Source organism: Chamaea fasciata, unplaced genomic scaffold, assembly GCF_029207755.1.
Source record: "Chamaea fasciata isolate MVZ Bird 193981 ecotype frontalis unplaced genomic scaffold, bChaFas1.0.hap1 SCAF_8, whole genome shotgun sequence".
NCBI classification, from domain to species: Eukaryota; Metazoa; Chordata; class Aves; order Passeriformes; family Sylviidae; genus Chamaea; species Chamaea fasciata.
In genome coordinates this window covers 17,440,243-17,465,829 of record NW_027094093.1, presented here as the reverse complement: position 1 = coordinate 17,465,829, position 25,587 = coordinate 17,440,243, and the positions used below count along the sequence as shown (strand labels likewise).

At 37.6% G+C, this 25,587-nt stretch overlaps 1 long non-coding RNA gene across 3 annotated transcripts in view; it reads right to left on the bottom strand.

Annotated features, from left to right (window-relative positions):
* The window catches only part of LOC136293289 (uncharacterized), a 49,409-nt gene that overhangs the window by 20,481 nt on the left and 3,341 nt on the right, over positions 1–25,587 (bottom strand). The window contains exon 3 of one of the 3 annotated variants that reach the window (XR_010722124.1): positions 19,495–20,037. The exons of the other annotated variants lie outside the window; for them this stretch is intronic. This is a non-coding gene — a long non-coding RNA (uncharacterized lncRNA). Of the gene's footprint in view, positions 1–19,494; positions 20,038–25,587 lie in introns of those variants that run through there. 3 annotated transcript variants of the gene reach the window in all.

Below are 25,587 nucleotides of genomic sequence, written 5' to 3'. Positions count from 1 at the left end.
TGCTGATATCCAAAATTGTATTTCTTTTGAAGGTGTATTTCTACAAGGATTGGCACAAGCTTAATCAATTAAAGTTCAGAAATATTAAAGGGCTGATTGAGGACATTTTCCCTATTCCAGAAATATTTCACCAAGGGATCAAAAAAGTGAATGTATGTCCTTGTTCTATAGGTAGAACAAAAAATGAGACATTGAATTGCTGTTCCATGAGTTCCATGTATTTGACTACAGCCAAATACAGTGATAACATGGACAGACCTGAGTAAACTACTACTTTTAAAGAATTTTTTACCTGAGAAAATTGAAGAAAAAACTTTATATTACTGAACAGTAGTAGTTTTAATTAAATAAAATAAATATTAATCATGTTTATTCTTTCAGTTTTGTAGTTTTCTTTCTTTGTTTTGCTTTATCCTAGAGCTACATGACATTTCCAAACCTATGGTGAAAATTTTGAAACCTGAATAGGATTCACTTTGTAACAAAAGAGTTTAAGTCACAAACTCAATCAGCTGTGACATAGTGCTATAAACTGCTCAGAAATCATTGGTAGATCAGAACCTTTTGTTTTAATGCTTGTTATAGACTTCTGGCTCTGCCAAAAGGCAATCAGGGACCAACAGGTGGAAACAACAATAAATTCTGGATCAAACTAGAAGTGGTATTCGGACTGATAGTCCTGAGCTGACAAGTTTTGATGACAGGAATTCTACCAAATTTCCAGTTAAACTGGTCCAAATGTGACTGGGTGAACATCTGCATCTATTTATACTGGAAAGGTAGAACAAAGGAAACAAACTTCTAGTAATTTATCTTATTACCTTCAGTAGCACAAAAGCCATCTTAACTGTTCAGTATCACCTTCCTGAAAAGAAAAATGCACCATAGCCATGCCAGTGTTGCTGATCAACACATTAAAGTGTAGGCCCACGTGATTGCATGAACATTATCACATTCACATCATCCAATACAAACAATCCAGCAAAATGTAAGCATTCAACAAAGTCAGAGCTGATAAAATAGGTGTAGAACTAGAAAAAAACAAATTGATCCCAACAGACAGAAAGCAGCTGGTGTTTTCCTCCCAATATTATAAATCTGTGTTCAAAACAAAATGGGTAGTAGGGAACAGCAAGGGTCATAGGAAAACTTTAGGCAGGCATTTCTGAAGAAGTCAACAATAGCCTAAATAGCTGCTGAACAGCGTAACCAGCTGCTGCTGCAGCCACACTTGCACAGAACAGCTTTTCCAGTTAATTTTAGAGTCAAGTACTCCTTATCTGAGAGGAAAAAATACTTTAGATGAGGTTTTCCTTTATAAGCACGCACTATGCAGCACCACTATTTGCTATGAATGGCACTTGCTCTGACTTTATATTACTCCTTGCCACTTGTTTTCAAATTTTCATTGTGGACAGTTTTAAAAAGATCAAAACAATTGAAACAATGCATATACTGTCAGGAACTGCTGTAACAAGTGTATTTTAACAAGGCTTTTATAGAGTTACACTAATATGAACTTAAATTGGAACAGGTCAGTGTAGACCTAAGGTTCATCAGTCAGCAAAAGATACCATAGTTTGTCCCTCACTAGTGCTAAAAGCACTAGCTAGTATTGCAACATTGTACCAACAGTGTCTTTTAAAAATAAATGCATATTCTTGACTCATTGTAAGATACTAGTAAACTGTATGTATAGGCCAATATTTGAATATTGATCTATACATCTATATAAGAATATTTGAATAGGTCATAGTACTTCCCGCTGCATAACGCAGAATTGTGGGCATAGCATGCTAAACAGACACTGAGTTGAAAATTCTTCAGCTCCTTTCCCTGTAATACTTATGACAGGGTATTTTACATTTGATTCTTCTACTTTTCTGAAAGAAATTATAAGCACCTTCCCTGTGATAAAGGCAATTTATCATAACACATGAATAAAATGTCTTATTTTCTAGTACTTTTCTCTCTTTGGTTTACTGTTCCTCACCTCCCATTTTCCTCCAAAGGCAGATAAATACTGGTCAAGGAATATGTATAGAAGATCACAAAAAGTTTATTTACTCATACATAAAGGAAAACTTACGTCTCCTTGCCTTTTAAATGTTTTGGGTTTGTTTTTTTTTTAACTGGAAGGCTGATCAGGAACAACAAGGGTAATAGCAAAGTTTGGGAGTAACTCAGTAAATTTTTGCTTAAATCTCCCAATCATCTTGTAGTCTAACCAAGTCGTTCTTCCCTCAGTCTTAACAGATGAGGAAAAGTAATCTAATTCATAAAATATAACTTTGTTGAATTTATTCATAATTCATAATGCAACACACATCTTTTTCATATTTTTCATGTCTTGGTTCTTTGTGCAACAAACCTGAAAGTTGCAAGTCCGGCTATCCCTGAGGCAACCACTCACCTGCAGCAATAGTTCAGAGCAAGAAGACCATTACGTAGGTGGCCAGAGTTTTTCAAAAACCACAAAACCTGCTAGGTGGAACAGCTGTCCTACTGGCCCCTACATGAGCCAGTGGATGTGGAACATCTACTATGTTGCCAACCAGTTTGCAAAGAGGACATGTCACAGGTCCTGGACACATGGAGGCAGATATTAATCATTAATTTAGGCAATGCATTCCACTGCAGGTTTAAGTTTTTCCATCACTAAAACCATGGGGGGAACTTGTTTACCACCCTAAGCAGAAATGTCTGGTCCTTCTTGTAATCACATTTCTTATGCAACTTCCATGTCTTTCCAGGCAACAGTCACATGTTTTAACAACCAAAACTCCAATTTAACTTATCCTTCACTGTGAGAACAAAGTAGAAGGAGGGGTCTCTAGAGAGGCTGCAGAACCAAAGTCCTTCACTCTCCATCAGGGTCAGACTCAGGATTTTTAAATCAACTCAAGTTCTCAAGACTACTGCACAGGTTGACATTTAGCCAGTTATGCTTTCCTTCAAGTGTCAACTTATGCTCTGTTAGAACAGATGGTACCTACTACAGCAGCAACCAGCAGCTTATTTTTAAAGGCTTTTAGCAATCAACTGGACCATTTTTTGGATGCTCAGCCCTTTCCTCTTCCCATTCACATCTAATATCCACTCCACAGATCTTTCATATTCTTTGCAGCAGCCACCTCAAAAGAAAGGCTGAATTTAGTATTTATGTCTATTTTATTCCACAGAGACATTCTGATTTGGGGAATGAAAGGCATGAAAGATGTAATATAGAAAAAACTAGAAGGGAGATTCAAGAAAACACTCTTTACTCATTTCACTTACTGTTTCACAGGTTTTACAAATGTTGCACATCATCTTTGCTCCCTCTCCATCTTCCTAAAATTTGAATTGTCATGTTTGCTATATAAGTCATACCATTTTGTTGCTCTCATCCCCAGGTTGGATTTCTCTTCAATCCCAAGCAGCACCACTCATGTAAATCAGCACTCCTTAGCAAAAGGTAAGGAGATGAGCGCTTGATCTACAATTCCAACACAGCATTCAATTTATTTGAATTGATTGAGCAATAGTTGATCTCTCTAATTGAATAATTATGCAGTGAAATGAAGACTTATATGCAGTAAATATAGATGGCAGACTTTAGAAAAATTTTAAATGTATGAAGGAGGATGCATTTATTATCTTATTCCAAGCTTTATAACTTTATATATTTGGAGGAGGGTCTTACCAAAATCTTTGGTTCCCACCTGTGAATACCTTCATGCATAACTTCAGAAACTCATTTATTTCCTTGAATACTACTCCAGATCAGAAGGTATTAATTTCCTACTACTGAAATATGCTCAGAGACTGCAGCATCAATCACACCTGAATTTGCCCTACAAGCACTTGTAGATGCATTAACACTGAGAGTACATTAGACTGGAGTAACAGGCTTGCTGTGTTATCAGACCCCTTTCTCTGTAATGATCTTTGCACCCAGTATTGGATAACGAGAAATCAAAGTCCCAGGAGCCTGCTACTTTTGTATGAATTGTCTGCATGCAGCCCCCTCATAGATCTCTGACAGGGCTCCAATGGTCAGTCTGTAGACCCTACTCTCTCAAATCCACTTTCAGTCTCAAGCAGAGAGCCGAAGCAGTCACTACTGAAAGTACAGGACAAACATACACAGTATTTCTAACAAAGCTCTAGCAGTCTCCAGCATTTTTTCAAGAGATTTCTCAAACTTGTTAGGGTTTCTGCATCTAGCTGTCCTTGACCTGGTATTTCATCCAATTATTTGTTCGCTCTCCCCCAGACCCTCTGCACACCTTTGACAAGGTACATTATTCCCTTCTGAAAAAGATGCCATCCCCTGCTCTGAATCACTTTCTACAAGCTTCATTCAACAGCCCTTAACTCCTGTGCTGAAAGAGGCAATGACAGATCCGTCCCTCTCCACCCATTCAGAAGGGTTTTTTTAACCTATCATTATCCCCCTTGCTGACTCTTCCCCAGACAAGAGTCCTAGCCTACTCAGCCCTTTGCATGCACACTCCTCTCCCACTTCTGAATCTTCCCATCTTAGTCAGACCTACTTGTGGTACCCAAGGTAAAGGTGAGCCATAGATTTATATGGCTGCATGAGGACATTATCTGTTTTGTTCTCTGGTCCTTTCTTCATAATTCCTAAAATTTGATTTGCTTTTTAGCCTGCTGTCAAGCACAGGCTGATGTTTTCATGGAACTATCCATCATAGCCCAAGGTCTCACTCCTGAGTGGCAACAGACAGCTTGGAGCCAATCACTTTATACATGAAGCTAGGATTGTTTTTCCCCACATGCATCACTTCACATTTATCTACACTGAATTTCATCTTCTATTTTATTGCCCAGTCACACAGTCTCTTCAGATCCCTGTGTAATTCTTCACAGTCTGCCTTCATCCTCACTACCTTGAATAATTGTGTATCAACAGCAAACTTAGTCACCTCACTGCTCTCCTCCCTTTTCAAGCCCATCTATATACGTTCTCATAAACGGTGCAGAACCCTTGGAACACCACGGCCAAACACCATCTGCTGCAGCTACCAAGTACTCACTCCCCTGTCTATTTTAAGGAATTATCTATCTCCTACCTTTTAAGGAATTATCTCTCTGTGCAAGGACTTCCCTTGCCTCTCAGACTTCTTAATTTTCCTAATTTTTGTGACAGGGAGTGTTAAAAATCTATCAGAATTTCAGGTAGAAGATAACTCAAACACCTCTTCTCTTCAGCTTATTGACTCCTTCAAATAAACACCAAACTTTTTCCTCCATTGATATCAATCTATAGAAGAAGTACTTTAAACCATTCTTTTTTTCCCAAAGCAGCTTAATTTTAAGATGTTAGGGACAATGCCAACGAGATGAAAGAAGAAAGAAAAGAGGCAAAAAACCCAGTTTCCCCTTCAGCTCCAAGGCTGAAACTTCTTTCAAGTCTGACCCAGTAGCCTGAGTGCTGTAATCAGCCCTTTCTTAAACCAAAACAAGTAGTCTGGTGAATGGTGGACTTAGTCCAGACTGGTTTCAAATTACTTATTTCTGACCCGTTTGGGTGCCTGATAGGGTTCAGAGTTCTGCTGGGTTCTTATCTCCTTTATCCAGTGACCCACTGCAAACCCAGTTCTGGTTCACTGAAGTGAACCCAAAACAAGCAATCTAGCAGGCAAAGAGCTGTTTTTTCTGAGCAGCACCATTTCTCACCTGCTGAAGTGAATACAGGAGGGCAGAGGCAATGGTGGCATGGAGATAAATGAAATAAATATCCTAATAACACTAAATGTTATCTAGGTATTTCCAATGTACACTGGACTCATTCAAAAGGAGTCTATGAAGCATCAATTATTTTTGCTTGTGTAACCCTATTTGGCCATAAAAACCCAGCACTGATAATGTATACAGTATAAACATTCAGGGCTTTTATGGCTTAGGAGCTCCAGTAGCTTGGCAAGTCTCTTCTCCCTGGTACAGTGAGCCAATCTCACTCTGGCACAGCAAAGCACGGTTCAACCTGATTAAATGAAGCTATAGCATGTTATTAAAGGCACCTGATTGCAATTACATCTAAGTGTAGTGGCTACAACAATTTCTCCATATTCTTTTGGAAATCTAACTTAAATAAACAACGTCTTCCTTGTTTATGAAGGAAGATTATTTTGATCCGGCCACAGCACAGACACAACTATCAATCTTCCATCAGAGAGAGCACTGGCAAGGAGAACTAATGCAGGACCACACAGCATGGGCAGTTGTGGATACATAGGGATGGCTCCAATTATGTACTCCAAACCAGGTATTTCTGAGCACTTACAGTTTTCTGACTTTAATAATCTCTACAGGAGTGAAGCTAAACAGGGGATGTCTTGCCTCTGCACACACATCCCTGCCCCATGGCTGCAGGAGCACCCTCTAACCTGGATTGGACTTGCCTCTGCACAGTCACTCTCTGCTAAGAGTCTCAGGGCACTGCACAGCAGCCCAAAAGGAGGTAGCACAGAAACACCTGTCACGGGTTTCAAAGTAATGTGATCTTGAGAGAGGTGAAACAGCAGTTTTAGAGAGTGAAAACTAATTTTTTATATATTTCATATTTAAAGAATTCAAACTTCATTATTAATTTAAAGAGAATGAAAAATTCATTTCACACACTCCAAGCAGTTTACCAGTTTTGACACTCAAGCACAGAATAACTTAAAGATGTAAAAAAGTTAAAGGCAATTTAGAATCTGACAGCAATACTCACTCAGTGATCACGGAAGAAAGCTAAGACCCCAATTCTTTGTATATAAAGGCAGTTTAGTTTGGAGTTTACTGCTGTTTGAGTAGAAAGAAGAGCACATACCTCCCCCTTTATCACAAGGAAATACCTCAGTACAAACCCTAAAACAGATATTTTTAAAAGTGCCTAAGTTAGGTGCTTAAACTTGTTCTAATTCACTCTGTAAGCTTCCAAAATCAACTCAGACTCACTCCTGAGAATCTGGACACTGCTATTTAAAAGCCGCAGTAAGACCTGAAAGTTTAATTTCAAGCACTCAGATGTGCAACTTGCAGCCTTATTTACTAAAGAAGGAAAATAAAGGAAGTGAAATACCTTAAAGACAATGCTGGGGGAAGTATTAAGCTGCTTGCTTGTAAATCTCACAGTATGATACTGTTCATGCAGTGAAGGAACACAGTTCTTGCATTCAAACGAGCACTTAAACACTTGAAGGCAACCAGAAAGATGAACTTACTAATCTGGTATTTACTGGGACTTTTTTGAAAGAGTAGATTGAATCACAGATAATAACTAAGCCCATTATTTCATATATATGAATAATATCAGCTGACAAATGTTATTCCAAATCTCATAGGGACACTTTTCTGGATTAAGAAGGGGTTTACATTTTCTGAAGGCATAAAACAAAACTTTGTAAATGAAAATTGGAAAGGAAAAGCATGTTCTAAAGTTGGGCCATTGAAAAATTAGTCTCTATCTTTTAGAGTGAAAAATATAGTTCAAGAACATGTATAAAGCAGTATCTCTGAGTACATTTTTTGCATCTGATGTGCAGCAATGATGCACGCTGATGTAACTAGGTACAGCTACGTGTGGGGGAGGATTCCCCCCTTGACTTATGAAATAGGGGAATGACCATTTTGAAAATAAAACATACTTGTATCATTGAATTGTAAAAATATTCACAAGCCTTATGGACAAACTAGAACTGCTATTTGAAATCTTGATCTTAAAATCTAGAATCATATTTCCAAGGGACAAAAAAAGCCATTCAAGAAGACAATATTTATTAGAGAATCATCAACACAACACAGTAGTTAGTACTGGAATAAAATTAGTGTACAATACTTCTAGATTGTTAGTTGCCTATAACAACGTAACTTTTTTAAAATTCAAATAATATTCACACAAAGGAATTTTAGTTCATTCTTCACCCCTCCCATTTATTTTTTTGATAGGAGAATGAACTGAGATAGTTGTGTCCTTTTGGAATCATATCTTCAGGGTTTCCAGGGAAAGGAAACTACAGGTATATCAACTTAACAGCAGCCCAGAACATCTTTTTTACCCTTCCCTAAGCAGTCATATCCTTCTGCCCCAGAACACACACCAGCAGTGATACCAACACATCTTCAGTTTAGCAAAGAAAAGAGGAAATCAAAAGTGAGAAGGAATAGCAGATTTTTCACTCATTCTAATGAGTGAACAGTCAGTGTTAACAAGTGAACTGAAGAGTTAACAAATAAATCCTCATATGAACAAATACATTGCTGTTAATAACCTATAGGGTGCACAACAGCGGGTCACCAACTGAAATCAGCACTCACATTTTCTAACTTAGCTATTTCTTCTTCTTAAGGCATTTTTGTGTGCAAATAACTGTACAAGAAGCAAACACAAGGTTGGATTGTTTTATTCATCATCACATTGTCACCAGCTCTGTCTGTTTATCTCATTTCTGCCTTGCATTGAGGACCAATCCCTGCCTCTGCTGTCAAAACAGCTTTTGGCACTGAAGCCTGGTGGAGTAACATTTGCAGGTAGTCCTGCCTGAACTATCTTAGGCAAGAACATTATGTCTCCCTGGCACTCAAGCTCTGAGTTATCAGGGTTACCAAAACATTGTGTTTGAGAGGACCATACTTCCACCTTTCAAAGAGTTTGAGTCCTCCCTAGCTGAGCAGTAATTTTTAGAGAGCTATAAGCATGACCTGTGCTTGATGCACCAATAAAAGCAGTGATTTGCCTCTCGAGGTCTGTCTTGACTCCTTCCCTCCAGGACCATAACAGTTTTCAAACAGCTGACTTGCACTGAAGTCTCGAAAATAGTCAAACAAGAGTCTCTAGAGTACAAAAGATAATTTTTCTAAGATTTCCTCTGTGGAACTCAGTGCTGCAAGAGCCAAGTGAAAAGCTCAGCTTAACTCTCCGACAGTAAAAGAATAAGCTGTTCTTACTGATTTGACTTTGATGGAGTAAGGTTTCACACACAGACACTTCATCCAAACACATGCAAACCCAAAGAAATGAAACTATTTCCTGTACAGTCTTGGAAGAAAAGGAGAAAAAAAAAAAAGCGCATTAAGAAACCCCACATTAACTTATTTTTAACAGAGAGGAAAGCTAAAGCCAGAGAAATGCATATCAAGTTAGGTCAACTTGGTTTAGCAGTGCAGCTGTCAACAGTAATAATATGATGGAGGTGAGCTGGTTCCACCAAGTCAGAACCCTAATGTCTTATGAGAAATGCTCTTCATGGTCAGCATTGTAGCCATAGAGAGCAACAGGTGGGTATGAGCAGATGTTACTTAAAAGAGTACAAACAGTTCTGATCAATAGTCAGGATCCTGCACATCCAGAGTAGCAAGAGTGTTCATTTGCCTTACTGTCCATTGTGGCAGTCATAAATTCTGTTGTTCATGTAGGCAGCCATCTCATCTGACACCAAATTATTATCTGCTCCCTGACAAGTCAAGATCAATAAAATAAGGGCTAAAACCAGGAAAAAATTAGGGGTTTTTTTTCTATTCTGAATCATATTGCTCACATTTTCTAAAGCTTCCATGTACCATGAAGAGTGCAGACACTCCATGCAGAGTATAAAAAAGCAAGAATTATCATTTTTAGATGCACAAGGGAAAAAAATATATATCTTCACTCAGATTTAGTCATAGGAGGATAATATCTGCAAGACCAGTACTCAGTGTAGACTGACCCTTCACAAACAAAATTGCAGGCAAGTGCCTTTGTGCAAGGTCTCAAAGCTATTATTTTCATATGTGATAGAGCTATTAGAGGAGGATCAACATAAGGTCAACTAGTAAAGAATACTGAAATTCTAGATTAACTAATAAATCCTTCTTTTAAATGGGTGCAATGTATTTCAAGAATCTGAATCTTCCAAAATTGAGTAAGTATGCATAACCTGGATCAAAGTCTGCATCTTGAAGCTAGGTTTGGCTTTCACTGAATCAGACACACCCATACTGTTGACCTCTTGGAAAGTGGAAGGTGTTTTGGCTTTCCATATTCAATACAGAAAAACTGAGAAAACAGCCAACACAAAAATCCACAGAGCTCCAGAAGTTATATACCACTGACAAAAACATTAATTTTTAAACATTCTAGTTATCTATAGAACTTTATATTATAGCAATTGTATCACTCTGATGCCCAGCCCAAGTTGACCAAAATCCAACTTGATTTTTTTTATGGGTTATGTTTAGAAAGGTTATGTAGTTAATACAAACAGGCTTTTCCTATTTCAGCAAGTACTCCTTGGGGGGACCAGAGGCTGCAAGGGCTGTCTAAGAACTAAGGAACAGTCAAAAGGGAGCATTTAATCCTCACTGTGGAAACAGACAGTTACTCTGCAAATTAGAGCTAAAGAAAAAGATCACAGGTTAAGGTCCAATTTGCAGAATCCTAAATGTTGTACCCCTTGAATTCAATATATTTTTTACATTTAAAAGCTTTTTTTTAGAAAACAGAACACATTAGAAGTAGAACTGTTGCAGCAGAACTGACCTTGGCTGTAACTATTGGTTTTAGTCATACTTCATCATGAGACCTAAAAGAAAAAAAAACCCTTTTTTTTTGCCAAATATGTATCTGCAAATTTTTTCCTGGCAGTATTTATTTCCAAAAGAAAAGCAGGGGAAGCTTACTTTTTTTAGTACTTGAAATATATGTTTAACTCTTGAACATTTTGCCTTTCCTTTTCAGATTATTTTGTAATGCTATGTTCTCAAACACCTAGAGTGTTATAGATCTACCTAGATTAGACACTCCTTAAGCTGTATGAGTTGTTCCTCCATATAGGACAGGTTTATCCTCATATATAGCACTTTAAAGCCAAATTTAGTAGCAGCATAACTGTTATAGGTGAACAAAATAAATAAAAGTCCACAAATAGTTCATTACTTTGAGCTATCTAATGGTATCAAACCAGAAATTTTGAGAAAAAAAAGTCTGGTTCTGAAGACCTGTTTGTAGAATATACCCAAACACTTTGGAGAAGGTGAATAATAAGTAAATCCATATAGCAAGGGCACCCCTGAGAAAACCCTATCTCGTTTTGTACCATTACTTAAAGTTGTCACTGCCATCCAGCTCTGGCTGAAATCTTGTGGGTTTGTTTGTTTTTAACTTTAAGTACATGATTATAAACTCCAGTTATCAAAGAGGTTTTTTTCTTTCTAAAGGAATTGCCAGTGTTTCTTAGCCAAATGGTTTTCTTTGAAGTTAACAGTTGTATCACACAACACACCCAGTTTCTCTTATAGATAAAAATCCTGCGATGGGCACTGAATGATTACAGGAACAGGACAGGAAGTATTCATGCAGCCTCAGTCCCTGTGCAAGCAACCTTTTCTCTACTGAAGCAAAACGGGCAGAGAAAGGAAAGAGGCAAATACTTTAAGAGATACCTCATACTAGTTTTACCATTTGTGGTAGAAATTAGCTCTTGTTTCTGAACTATATGTTTTGAAACTCATTTGGATTAAAGCTTTCATATTTTCTTTTTTAGAGGGACAATTTTAATACAATTAAAACTGGGGTCAGAAAAACCTGTTCTCAAAGAAGAGAGGAGGGGTCACTCAGCATGCCATGACAACTGTACACATTGTCTCCTTCCTACTTAGGTAACTCCTGTACTTCCACTCACCACCCCACAAAGACTTACATTAAACAGAAAAAGTTTAATGCTGTTACTGCTGTATCTTATTTTTATAGTCTTGTTTGGTTGTGGCAGAATTCTCTTCTCAACACACTGTTTTTCCTCTCTGTTGATTTTGCTAGGTGATATTTTCTCTACACATTTATATAATTTAATCTCTTTTTTTTATGAGGCAAATACCTTTGGGAATGCAACACAAGAAAGACTTGGATACATCAAAGATAGCTACAAAAACCTTCTGGTGCCAAAGTCTTGAATTGGCCCAGTTATCCTGCTAGTTGCTATTATGTAGTTTCCAATTTTCTGAATTTTTTGTAGATGAAGTACATGAGGGTTGTTCTCTTTAGGGTGACACGTAGTTATTCACTCAAGGACTCATTTACTACTGTGCCTCTAAACCAAAGCATCAACAGCCATCAGCTATGTGAAAGAACAAACAGAATAGTCATAAATACCTGCTTCTGGCAAATTCATAAATAAATCTGGCCTGAAGTACTTCCATGCATACATATTGTGTGGCTTTGGGGGAAGGAGGAAGAAAAAAAGTCTACAATGGAAAGGAGACTAAGAGGAACCTACAGAAATACACAGAAAAAACCCCAAAATTACAGAATGAAGCTCTTGGCAGGAGCAGATGCAAAGAGACAGAATGTTAAGAAAAGCTACAATGCACTAAAATACATGGGCTGAAAAGACATTACTATAATCCTAGGAAAATAATTTTTTGAAGTACAGACAAAACATTTAAGACGGTAAACCCACAGAGACAAAAAGCAACAACAGTTTCTTTTTAGGGAAAATAGCTGCTCAAGACCAACTTTGGCTTCTAGATACTAAAAGGCATGAGTAGGCAGAGAACACAAATTACCAGCTTCTGTTTTGTCTCTTCCATTTGTAAAAATTAGTATTTCATTATTGTTTTGTCAATGTTGAAGTTTTAAACAATTTGAGCATATGACATAGCCAGTTGCTTCATGTAGGCTCCCAGGCTAATTGACATTTCCACAGGCTGCACAGCGTCTCCCCTGCACACCCAGCTGCGGTCAGATCTAGCTCCAGTGACAATTTCATCAGTAATGCAGGAACCTGATCAAACACTTTGCTCAGAGCTGCTGCACACACAGCTGTAATAAACTGTACTTTGAACACTTAGGCCTAGCTATAAGCTGGTTCTAATTTACACAGGTATCTTTGGAAGAATTTTCTTTAGTCAGAAACAATTCTGCAATGACACATAGGAAAGCAGACCCCATCAAGATGCTGAACTTGGTTGCCATTAACAATTTCATACCATCCCTACTTATTTTGAATCCTGTGTTTGTCACTGTCGATGAGCCCAGAACAGACCAGCAATGGTTTTATTACGAAATTTTGCAGGATTCCTTAAAAATTCTTTCTGTGGCACATTGGCTTATAAGGTCGTAGCTTTTCTTTTAAAATAAAACACTTCAAGTTCTTACTGACGATTAGCAGTGCGTTAGACGGCAGAATTCATCCCGTGGGCTTTGTTCAGGCCTCTCTGTAACATATACTAGCATACTGTACATATGTAAAAAAAGGATAATAGTGACAATAAAAAGGTTCAACAGCTAGCAGTAAACTAAAGAAATGTGCTCTGCAGGAAGACTTAAGAGACTTCTCCAGTTCAAGGTACTACACAGACTGCTTACTAGCTACATACTTTTGAGTTCCCATGGATGAGCAACAGTAAGTACTGGATAACACTTAGTTTAACTGCAACATTTTCTTAGCTCCTTAATTTTGTATTTTCACTCAAATTGAGAAGAAAGAAGTATATGCTGGTAAAAATTAAGTATAAACAAAAATATAAGAAATTCAGACCGCTTTTTCCAGCATGCTGGAATCTTACTCTTTTGATCACATTGCTTCTGTAAATATCACTAATTCTTCCAGCTTAAAATAATGGCCTTACCAATGATTTATACTATTTTTCCTTCCTTTGCTTTTATTATGGTGCTCCAATTTCATCTCACTTACAGGAGACATGAGTAAAAATCATAACAAATTCTTGGCTTTTGAAGAACAGCTGTGCTAATATTGTCATTTTAGTTTGCTGAACTTAAAACCTAGTATCTTTCTACTCATTTCATCTACTGTTGCACAGAAGCTATTTGAATTCTTTTAGTTCCTTTCAGTGGATTTAAGGCAGCTGCAGATTTTGTATGGTCTCCCTCAGAGCTGCTATTTACCAAGCTGATAGTGATAAAGTGTTCAGAGAACTTCCAGGCTGAATTATCAAAACATTAAAAAACAGCCATGCTTGACACTTTCCGCTGTATTCCTTCAAAGGCTGTATGCTGCATTTTCCTTCATATCCAAGCACCTCTGCCACATCTATTTAATCCAGTACATCTTCAAGAGACTGGCATCTGCAATGCTGCCAATTTATTCAAGGTTTCCTGTGAGGACTCCACCCATTCTTTCAGCAGTCTCCCAAAAGTGAGCAATCCCAGCACAGGAGTTGCCAGTGCCACCTACCCAAAACACATCCACTTGCATGCTCTCAGTCTCACCACCACTGGCAGTGAATTACTGAGAATTACAGTAAAAACCCCTGGTTTTTACTGAAGGATTAACCCACACTGCTAAAGGATTCCACAACCAAGAAGAACAGTCCTCAAGCCATTGCTGGACTGGGTTAGACCTCGGCAGCCTAGTGCTGTAACTTCTTTACTCTGTGCATGTTATCCTTCCCTAGAGAAACACTGACCTTCACTAGAGTCAGGTACAGGTAGCAGCCATTGTGAGTACCAATGCTCCCAGCTGCTCCCCACTGCACGATGTGAAAAATATGCTTCACCATACAAAGCCACATGAACAACCATGATATTTTAGTAAACACTATCCCCTAGGATGCACATCAGACACATCCTGAGCTGCTTGAGACACTCTTACATCCATTTTATGGGTTTCTCTCATTTATTTTTCTTTATTTCCTTTTTCTGTAGCTCCTCTATTTCAAAAAACCTCTGTGTGTTTAAATGAATTGCTAGTGTTCCATCAACTTTAGTCACCACCTCTCAACAGCTGCACTTCTATTACTTTTCCTTGTGACTCAAGCAATATAGTTATAGCAACTACATTTGTAAATCCTCTGAGCTGTCACTTCAAACAACTGCAACCTGCTGATTGCTCCTCTCTTCCCTGCCTTCTCCAGCCCTTTTTACCTTTAAGAAGTTTGTTTGAGATGTCATTTGTTTTGGTGGAAAAAATTCTACTTTTAAATGTAGAGACCTTCCCCTGTGCTTTTGAGCCTGACTGAATTTTAATAAGGGGATTTAAACAAAAATTAAATTAGCATATGCCAGTTCCCCCTCCATGTACTCACATCACTTTTCTACCATCATTTATCTACCTCAAAGCTGATAAACACACCATATGTATTAGCATTTTAGCTCAGAGGTGCCCCAGCAAATTCTTTGCAAGTCCCATGGCAGATCTACGAGATAGTTATTTCACTCTGATTTACCATTACTGAAGTTGGGTTTTGTCTAGCTGTAACTGCTACTGGCTGCCCATAGAGAGCCCATACCCTTCCTGACCCTTATTCCAAGGCAGGATTAGTCCAATCCTATAAGGTCAGAGCTCAGAATGCCCAGGAATTTTTCATCCCCATTTCAAAGTCAAAGGAGAAACAGAGGTGTTTGGGTAGTTCAAGGCATGGTTCCCCCAGGCAGCTGAATACGACTGCTATGGAAATTGGTATGAAGGCTGCAGAGAGGAAAGGGAATACCCTCTATAGGCTATAGAGTCAGGTTGCCCTTGATATACTAATGGAAAGCATTGGTATGCCCTGGCTTTGAGACAGAATGATATTTTAGAGCAATGGGTTTGTGGAACAGCCTCCCTATTGCTTTGCACAGGTCCAGATCTGACCAAAGCAGAAGAAACTTTTTTTTACTTGAGTACACATTAAATGTGGTTTAGTAAAATTCACAATAAACCTATCAAAGAATTCCCAAGAACAGCAAAACAGTATTGGTAGGCTTAATTGCAACTGATTTTTATCCATTTCAACTTCAAGCTTTTTTCCATGTAGCTCTAACCGTAGTGGTAAGGATTGCTTTTAGAGAGACTAGTGCATGTAATGGGCCTCTGGTCAGACCCATAATGGTTGTTCATGGGTTCCTGCACCAATCTAGATTTATAACAACTTTAACAGCCCAGCACAACTGTATGACAGAAGAGTATTGCAACTAAATATTCTGAGTGATCAACCAAAAATCTGTTGTGGGTAAAAATAAAAATTTAGGTCAGAAATACAGCAAGTTGCCAATACAGAACAGAAATTGTTTTCAGAGTATTCCCTGAAATGGCATCGACCATAAACCCTGAAAACATTTGTCTTTCAGGATATTTGGCTTCTTATTTTCCTTATCATTAGCATGCATTAAGTCCCTAAGGAGCTTCAAACTAACATGTTGTCTCCCTCCTCCATCTCATAACTCCTACCCATCACCAAGTGTATCACAGCCTCTGTATAAGCTTTTTCATCTCCAAAGCATTTCTCTTCTACTAGATTTGTTTTGCAGCTTCCTTATTAGGAATGAATAGCATTTCTTAAAATTTCCTCCTCCATGGTAATTTACCTTCAGGGTTATGAAAAAATTTGGATTATTTTTGCTAGCATGCAGAAGGCAATTTAGATTCAAAAAGAGATAATATTTATTTCAGTAAAATGATAACTCATCTCTCTTTAATTCAGTATAGGGGGTTTTTTGTTTGTTTTTAGGGTTCGGGGCTGGGGTTTTTTTAATACCTCCTTCACTGGAAAGTATAAAATGAATATAAAACACTAAAGTTGTTATAATAGGGATAAGTAACTATGTAGCAGGGGGAATTTGTTTTAAAAATGGACCATGTTGAAGACTTTCAGTGGAATTTTATTCCTCTTGTATGGCAATATTAAATCAGTTGAAAGTAAGGACTAAAATCTTTAATATTAAACATTGTCCACAAATAATATAACTAACCAAATTAATAATTCTTTTTCAAGAAGTATTCCTTATTCTCCAGACTATATAAGAACTCTAAAAATGAAAATTATTTGTATCAGGACTTCTCATTTCACTGAGGATTGTTTTTGTGACTATGAGGGGTGTTACTGAATATGCTACAGAGCATTGCCCAACTGTTCAAAGACAGTTCACAGTACATATACTGCTTCCACTAAACATAGATATTCTGCAACATAGAACTTTAAACAAATTCTAGACAGGTCATCCCTTTTTGCTATGCTCAGCAGAAGGCTCAACACAGCCATCCCCTAAATCATAACTAGAAAGCACTTCTAGTGATAGTCACTGAGATCCCTTTCTAGGGAAGTATCCTCTGGCTTTAACTTTAAAAAGCTTACAAAACTGATTTATTGTGACCATTTGTTTCCAAGAGCTTTATTGCCTAACCATAGATCAACTTGGCTTGCTTCAGTCATTAACAACAGTACATTATTAGATCAATTATAACATTCTAAATGTTTAATTTGTAAACTATTACAAATAATTATTGTTTCACAAAATGAGGTTTCCATCCTATTACTAACATATATTAGCAATGCCAGTTCTGGTCTAATTGTGGCTTTGATTTAAGATGCTTTAGTCAATTTTATTGATAAGCAGTGCCATCTGCAATATATTACAGATGACCTGGAAGTTTACAGACAAGAAGCTAAAGGTACATCTGTAAGGATATTTTTGTTCTTCCCTACACCTTGATTAGTTTCAGGAACCAGACAAATGATGCCAAGGACAATCCTGGGAAAAATTATTGCCTGGTGATGTAACTTGCCATTTATTTTAATCCTGCAGGAAAGTTTCATCCTGCCAGCAAAAGAAGATGCAAATGTTTGCTGCTGCATTTTCAGACCTTTCCAGAGTCCAGTAGCATTAGGGTGGCTCACTATAGTATCAGCATACTCAGTTGGCTGCATTTTTTTCTTGCATTCAAATCAAGTGACTGCAGAAATCTTAGTAAATTTTCAATTTTTCTACCTTGATTATTTAATAGAGCTGTCTGGGCTATGGTTAGAGACCCATGGAAACATTTGTTCCTGTCAAACAAGATCTGCTTTCATTATGGTGGGGTTTTACGCTAAGGCTTTCCAAGGGAGGCTCTACTCTGCTAGAGGCTATGAAGGTCTATGAAGTTTGATTGGCCTAATCTCTGATTAGACTTCTAAAGAACGCAGTCAGGCTGTCTTTGTGTTTTGTCTTACACATCAGTAAGACAAGCTCCAGAGAAGCTACAAGAAACACTCAAGAAAACAAATAACGTCCCCTGTCTCATTCCTGGGAGAGACCTGTCAGCTCCATTAGTGGAGAAAGATGTAGGTCAGGCAATATGCAAGATGCTTAGTGCCTTCATTTTCTGTATTATAAAGAGATTCATTTTAGCTGACACACAGTCTTACAAGTAAATTTCAGGATAAATGGCATAAGCCCTGCTATTAACTGTGTTGGAGACACTTTAACTATCTCTACCAATACAAACATCACAGCCTTTTTTAGCTTGCACCCTTTCCAGTAACAGAAGTAGCAATGCAAGATGGGTTAAGTGATAGAGCCAGGGACATGCTAAATGTCATTGAGGCTTCTTTAATGGAAGCAGTATCATCACAAGGAGCTAGTGTTTGAAGGTGAGAGCATGGAAATAGTCTTGCCTGATTTCCAATAATTACACAATGTCATATTGAAGTATTATATTTGTATCCCAGGTAAAAGATGTGGAAGTAGAAGGAACATGATGAAACAAACTATGCAGGGAAAAATATCTGATAGAGGGAGAAAAAAAAGAGCTGAATGAAATCCAAAGCACAAAAAAGTAAAAGTACTAGAAAATTATACTGTATATAGATGGCAGCCACTTCAGGTACATAAGTTTGCAAGAGTAGATAAAGTGATAGTTCCTCAAGAACTGCACAAGTCCTTCAACCAGCAGGAGACATTAGTACTGTTGGTCCATCTCATGGAGAACACATGCAGGCAGAAAGGAGGAGTCTGTGGCATGGAAACACTGATTTGGTGACTGGGACCACTTGGCCAGGCTTAAGCCAGCACTCCCTGCAGCCATCTAACTCTATCCAGCATCAAGTGGGTTTGCAAGGCCTTTGCACTACCCTGAAAATATTAACAATATATTGATGGTATATCTAGACACCTGAAAAGACAGTTTTGGATAAATTATCATAACAATGTCTAATCTCTTACACAAGCAGTGTAAGTCAACAGTATTCAAAAAGCACCTGGAGCATACCACAACTTGGAGAGGGACAAACACTGGGGGCTGCACATTAATTTGGTTGCTTGAACTCAATCCTGTGGTGAAATAAGGAAAGAATTGGCTTGATCACATCCTTCTTCCCTCTGAAGTTTATAATTCCTTCCCAAGATCTAGTGAAGGGAGTTGTCATGCAAGGCTGTAATCCTTATCTCCTTCTCCCAGCACTAGAGAGTCCAACCCAATTATTTTTTTCCCTTTTCTGTTTAAAGAATTCCAGTAAGTGTAAAGTGTAATCAAGGGCTACAGCCAAAAATGTGTTAATGCTGGAGTGGGGGCATTTTTAAAACCAGCAGTTTATTACTCTAAATACTGCATATCTATGAGAAACTTTCCCCTCATTTTATAGCACTAAAATTGCTAGTGTGCACAGGAGCTTTCTTACCAAAGAGAGTCTCACAAAAAAAGATGTTTTCACTGTGTTTTGCTTATTAAGCAGCCTTATTGTTTTAAGAAGTAGTCAATTAATCACTGAAAATGTTGCCCTGACTATAATTAATAACTACAGACAAAAGACCATGGGAAAAAGACGAGGTAAATCAAGAAGAGCAAACATCTCCAAGAATAGACTTTTGCTCTCTTTATTGCTCCAGGAGCTCCCAGATTGTTATAACAGAAACTACAGCCACTTTTGAACCTTTATTTGCAGGAATAGAGAACAACCAATCAGACAAAAAGGATTAAACAGTAATACAGTGCGGATAAAAATGGATATCAAAAATATGAAACCAAGTTCTTCCATCTTTCACGTAGAAGCATTAAAATCGCACACTGGTATAACTATATAAAGATGGGCAAATCTGAAAGCCCGATTTCACTTGAGTGTAAGTTTCCTAATCACTCTCCATAAGCAGGTAATTGGCAGCTCTAAGTAAGCAGGGACGGACAGAGGGACATAGGAAATAAATACTTGAAGCACTTCTTTAGATGCCATGACATGCCCCAGCTACTATCTCAAAAACCTAGGTCTCCACCTAAGGGGTACAGTGTTGGATAACACAAGATACTATCCACCCAGTTTGTGCAGAAGCTTGTTGTTCCGCATGAGACGCAGAGGGATGCACTCCTTTAATTCCACCTATACCAAAATAAGATCCAGCATAAATAAAATTTATCCAAAAAAACCCGCTAGCCAATATCATTAAGCTAACAAAAAATTGTAATACAGAATTTGTAAATGGAATTTTATATAAGTAGAGTTGACAGGCATAACTGGGGAGAACTTGTAGAACAAGTCATCAAGGGCTAGGCCTATTTCTACCACTTGCAGTTAAATAAAAATCAGGCTAAATTCAATACTTTTTTAAAAAAAACAGTCCCACTGGCTTAAAATAGGCACTCTATATATTAAATGATTGACAAATATTTATAGCTTCCATTTTATGTAGGAGAATATAGACAACATGATATAATACATTCATTTCTAGTTGTGCATGTACTAAGTAAATATAAAGACCAGAAATGTATGCATTATTCCTTACTAATTTTTTCTGAAAAGCCATATTTTTAACTCCAAATTCTATTTCCATTCTTCCCAGCGTCCATTCTCTCCTTTGCAACATATTTCATATTTGAAATTATGAATACGCAACATAGGATGTCATTTGGATGTCAAAGAAGAAATCAGCTGAAAACTACTGTCACTCAGAAGCTACTTTGAGACATATTGAAAATTTTTTTAACCTTTAAAAATGCTACAGTATATTAAGAATATAAGAATTGCTTCTATTACTGTCTGGAACGCTGAAGTTTTTTTTATACTTAGGCACTTGCTGAATTTAGTACTTTGTAAAAGCAATAATCCTGTCTCAAATTGTGACAGTGATTTCTATGTAAGGAGACATGCTGCTGAACTCAAGGAGAGCAGAACAAAAGACTTGAAAGGAAAAGAAAACCCTTGCAAGCTGCACAACAGGTACATTAGAGTCATCATCAAAGCCTACCAATTGAGCACAGTTTATGTTCCAGACTAACCCCAGAGGCAGCCAGGTTCCTGCTCACTCCATCTGTGGCAACTCCAGCAGCTGGATGCAGTCCTTCTCCCTCCACTCTTAGTCCCTCACCATGGTGAGAACACAGGCGACCCAGTGCAAAACCTCTAACTGGGACTCCAAAAGGTGAAGGCACATCCCAGCGTTACTGTGGCATATTACAAGCTCAAGCTACTCTAGAGGAAGGAATTCACCTTCCCAGCACTTTTCTTAAATAAAAACAATTATTTTTATTTGATTATTGTTGAAGCCTTCTTTTTGCATTGATGTGGTACTCAAATGTGCAGTTTGGGATGGGGAAAAGAAAGGTTTTCTGAAGTAGTGGCAATTATGACTGTAAACATTAACTTGTATTTCAGAGGCACACCTGCAAACACAGACACTGCCCCAGACCTTTTCCTCTCCTGCTCCACAGAACAAGCTTCTCCAACACACTCATCTTTGACTGATGAGGCAAATTCTTCCTCCATTTACAGCCTCTAATTGTTCCCACACAAAACCAAATGTTTCTCTTCCCCTTTTTAAACCTCACCTGATGCATCTATTTTGCTTTCTGATTAGAGGTATAATGCTGAAGGGGAGAGATTGAAATAAGCATGAAGATGTTTTTCAAACTACAAATTCATGGAAAAATCTAGACTTTAATATTTACACTACAATGGCAGCTAGGAATTGTATTTATTAGCAGCTTTGCAGTGCATACTCACTATTATTTAGTCACCCACCACTTTTTCCTCTTCTCAGAGGTACTTTGGCTATATTTATTATAGACACCTATGATGAAGGCAATATCTTTGAGAAGAGTTGTTTAAACAGTATATTTTTTATCATTAAGCTTCTCCCTGCCTATTGGATTTCTATTATGGAGCATGAAAATCATTCTTTAGTTAAAGCACACTCGGTACAAGGAAGCAGAGCCACAATCCAGTTCATGGAATTCAGAGTCCCTGATAAGTCTGCAGCCACGACCCTGACATCAGTAGGAAAGGATTACATAGCAGAAAACACCAGAAATTCGGATCTTGAGACCTAAAATAGCAGCACCATTCAACACATCAAAACACTTTATGCAGTTGCAGCACTAAATATTGCACTTTCTGGGACTGTTAGAGAATTGCAGACAAGACAAAGAAACAGCACTCACATGTAGGAACTTCCAATGCAAACTCATAGACTTTGGATCTATACTGAAGCAGAGGACCTTTGACAGAAGCAGCATTCACAGTATTATTCTTTCCATGTAATAGTATGGGTAAATAAAATCTGTTTGGGAAGGACGGGCTTGTATTTTCTGTGACAGTGAATTAACCATCAGGGACCAATTCCTGTCTTTCAGCAAGCATTTTCGGAAGGATAAAGGAAAATTCCACACTTGAGAGTAGAAAAATCTCCACAGCCATTTTCCAGCCCCCAGCTGCAGCATCCAAGGCTCAGAGCAACTACAGTATCTGGGCATGACAAAAAGTTATTTATTTATTTTAGAAGTTCAGGAATATGCCTTGATTTTAATTTTCTGTCTATAAGGTTAAATTTGAACAGGAGGCAAATCATGAAACATTTGGAAAAGCACTTGGAAGAGCACATTCCACCTTGCAGGTGCACCTGCACAAATTCATCTCCAGCTCTGAAGCTCAGCCCCAGGGCTCTAATCAGATCCTGCAGTCAGGCAGCACAGCCAGTCCCTCCCCACCACACTGTAAACAAGTGGAGGAATCTGAACTATTCCCTCTAAAGCAGAGCTTCAAACATTCAATTGTTTGAGTAGTTTGGTTTTTTTCACTAAAAATTCAGTATGGAAAAGGAGAAATTCATTGCTAGTGTGGTCATTCTAAACTTAAAATTTCATTTTGTTGAAGGGTAAAAATACCACCCAATAAACACCTGAAAGACTCAAAACACCATCTTAGATAAAATTAAATAAACTGAGTTTTAATTTCTCAACTGGGACACTGGAAACATTACACATGAATTCTATTCAATCCTGCCATTTCAAAGCTATAAGATATCAGTTTGGGGATTCTGCAAACTTCCTTCCAATTAAAAAAAACAAACTAGGCTAAGCAAAGCATTCAGTTACTTCATTGTGATATCAGAAAATTACATTAAAAAAAGGCTGCTAAGTAACTGAAAGTTTGTTGAAATTTAATGAATTATTTCCCTTTGTGAAAAATGCAGGATAGTTGATTTTTAAAACATTATTGTAAATGGAAACTGTCACAGTAATTTTTCCAAAAAATAATCCGATTTGTAAATTTTCTGAAAAGTTTGAACAATATTATTAAGAGTTGAATCTAAAATGAAGGTGAGCATTTGAATTCCCAAAACCAAGGGCCCATTGTTTACTTTGGTCTCTTTACAATCTATTATTATTATTGAAGCAATTATAATTTTAGGCTTTCACTTCAGAGGAGTAATTTAACAGTAAACATTTCTTTTCAGACACATTCAAGTTCAACTACTTCTCTGCAGTATGGTACCACCTTGTATGGCCACATTTGATTTCTAAGATAACAACTGACACCAAATTTAACACAAGGAGAGTTTTTCTGCTCAATACAACTCCAGATCGCTTAAAGACTACAGAGAACAAGAATAATATTTGGAAACATTTGGCAACGTCAAATTTTTCCAGTTTTGATTTGGCAAATCATATTTGACCTGTTGAACTCCCAATAGTTCAGGGGCATGTTAGTCTAAACTAATGCCTTGAAGGTCTGTGAGCTTTAAAATCAAAAATATACTTACAAATATTTTATAGTAATGATAATAAGTAATAGCACAAAGAATAGAAGGGCTCAAAACACAGAGGTGGGCTCTGGATCAGACCACATGCAGTGAGTATCAAAGAAGTGCTTTGTACACTGTGCATACACCAGTACTTTCATTGCTGCCACTAAATTGCCACAGAAGTACTGCTTCATAACATCACGGTGGTGCAAAGCATCCCATTCTTTCTGGAAAGTCATGAATAGATGATATCCAGGATGAAACAGAGGCAAACTTCACAAATGAGACCTATGTACTCTGCGGGAGAAAACAGCTTGCTCTGCAATCTGAGGCTCCAGCTGCCTGTCTCACTCTCTCCAGGTGCAACACTGTATGCTGCATTATATTGCTCAAAAACAAACTGTATTGATAGGAGACAAGAATAAGTTTACCTAATCTAAATATGTAGTATTCCAGAAAAGGAAGGGTAGACAGAAGGCCAAAACCATGAATTATGCATACTGTATCATCAAACTCCTATCCTACTTTAGAGCTGGAGCAGGCTTTGCATGGAAAATGAAATTAGGATGGAACATATATCAAACAATTTTCTCCATAACTGGTTCTTACTCACCTTAAATGTAAAATTTTATTTAGCTTCTATCACAGGAAGACATCCTTATTAAAGTAGCACACTTACATGGGTCCCTTTGAAAGGATTTAATGCAAACCAGTCTAAAATAATTGAAGGGGAGACATTTTCTGACTTCTCAGAAGAGCTTTGTGAAGAAGAGGATAGCAGGAAAGAATTACTTTATTATATTGATTTCCTTAGGAAAAAAGGGGAAAAAAATCAAAGTAAGGTAGGTCAAACAAACCAACTCTTCCATAAAAATCAATAAAAGCATGCAGAACATGAGTGAATTTGCATGTCAAGAAGGGTTTGCAACAATACTGCAAAACAAGATCTGTACATTATTACTCTAATAAGGCCAGTAATAAAAAAGACTAGCTTGGGTCATTACTGCACTGTGCTATTTTAAAATAAAGTGGAATGTGTGTGCATTTTTACTAATTTAATCAAGCAATTAAACTGAACTATGACTGATTATACATTACATCTCACTAAAGCATGTTCTATCACAGCATATGACAGACCTGCAGCTACTTAAACCTATCTAAAGCTGAAAAATTGCTCTACATGAAGCTGCAAAGCTGCCTAAACTTCTACCCAAGTCATATATTCATAACCTCCAAGAATCTCTGCTCTGTGAGAAAAAAAAATTCAGCCACCACCTAAAAACTACACACACTGATACATTCTTGGTTTTTCTCTGGTTGTTCAACTAAGTGGAAATTATTATCTGATATTACTTTAGCACTTGATAAAACCCAAAACTCTACTAACTGCTTCTACTTAGTATAATTTCACATAAAATACTTGAAAAAGAGTCCCTCCTTCATTGATACTTTCAAGGAGATGTTTGCAATTCCAGATACTTGAAATAACAAGTGGTTCGGATAATTAACCTCAGCCGATTGCTAGCAATTGTTGTCATTAACATCAATTCCATGAAAATCAGCAGCAGAAATGATGCCCAGATTCCAACAGGAGCCAAGCTGAAGGCATAACTTCTATGTCCAGACTGTACAATCTGGTATCCAGCTGTGAGACTCAAGGGCTTATCCCCTGAACTCCACCCCCCCCCAGCTTCCTCTGACCTGTAAAAGATGCATGGAATTCCCTACATTTCTTCTACAGCTCCTCTACCTCATTCTTTTAAGACAGCAAGACACTTCAAATACAAAAATGTGTATGCATAAGCATTTAAACTGCTTCAGGCATTAAACACCCTAAACTCACCAGAAAGTGTTAGACCAACTACTGGAAACAAGGACTTACAGGTCAATTTTGAAGTTAAGTAATTGAT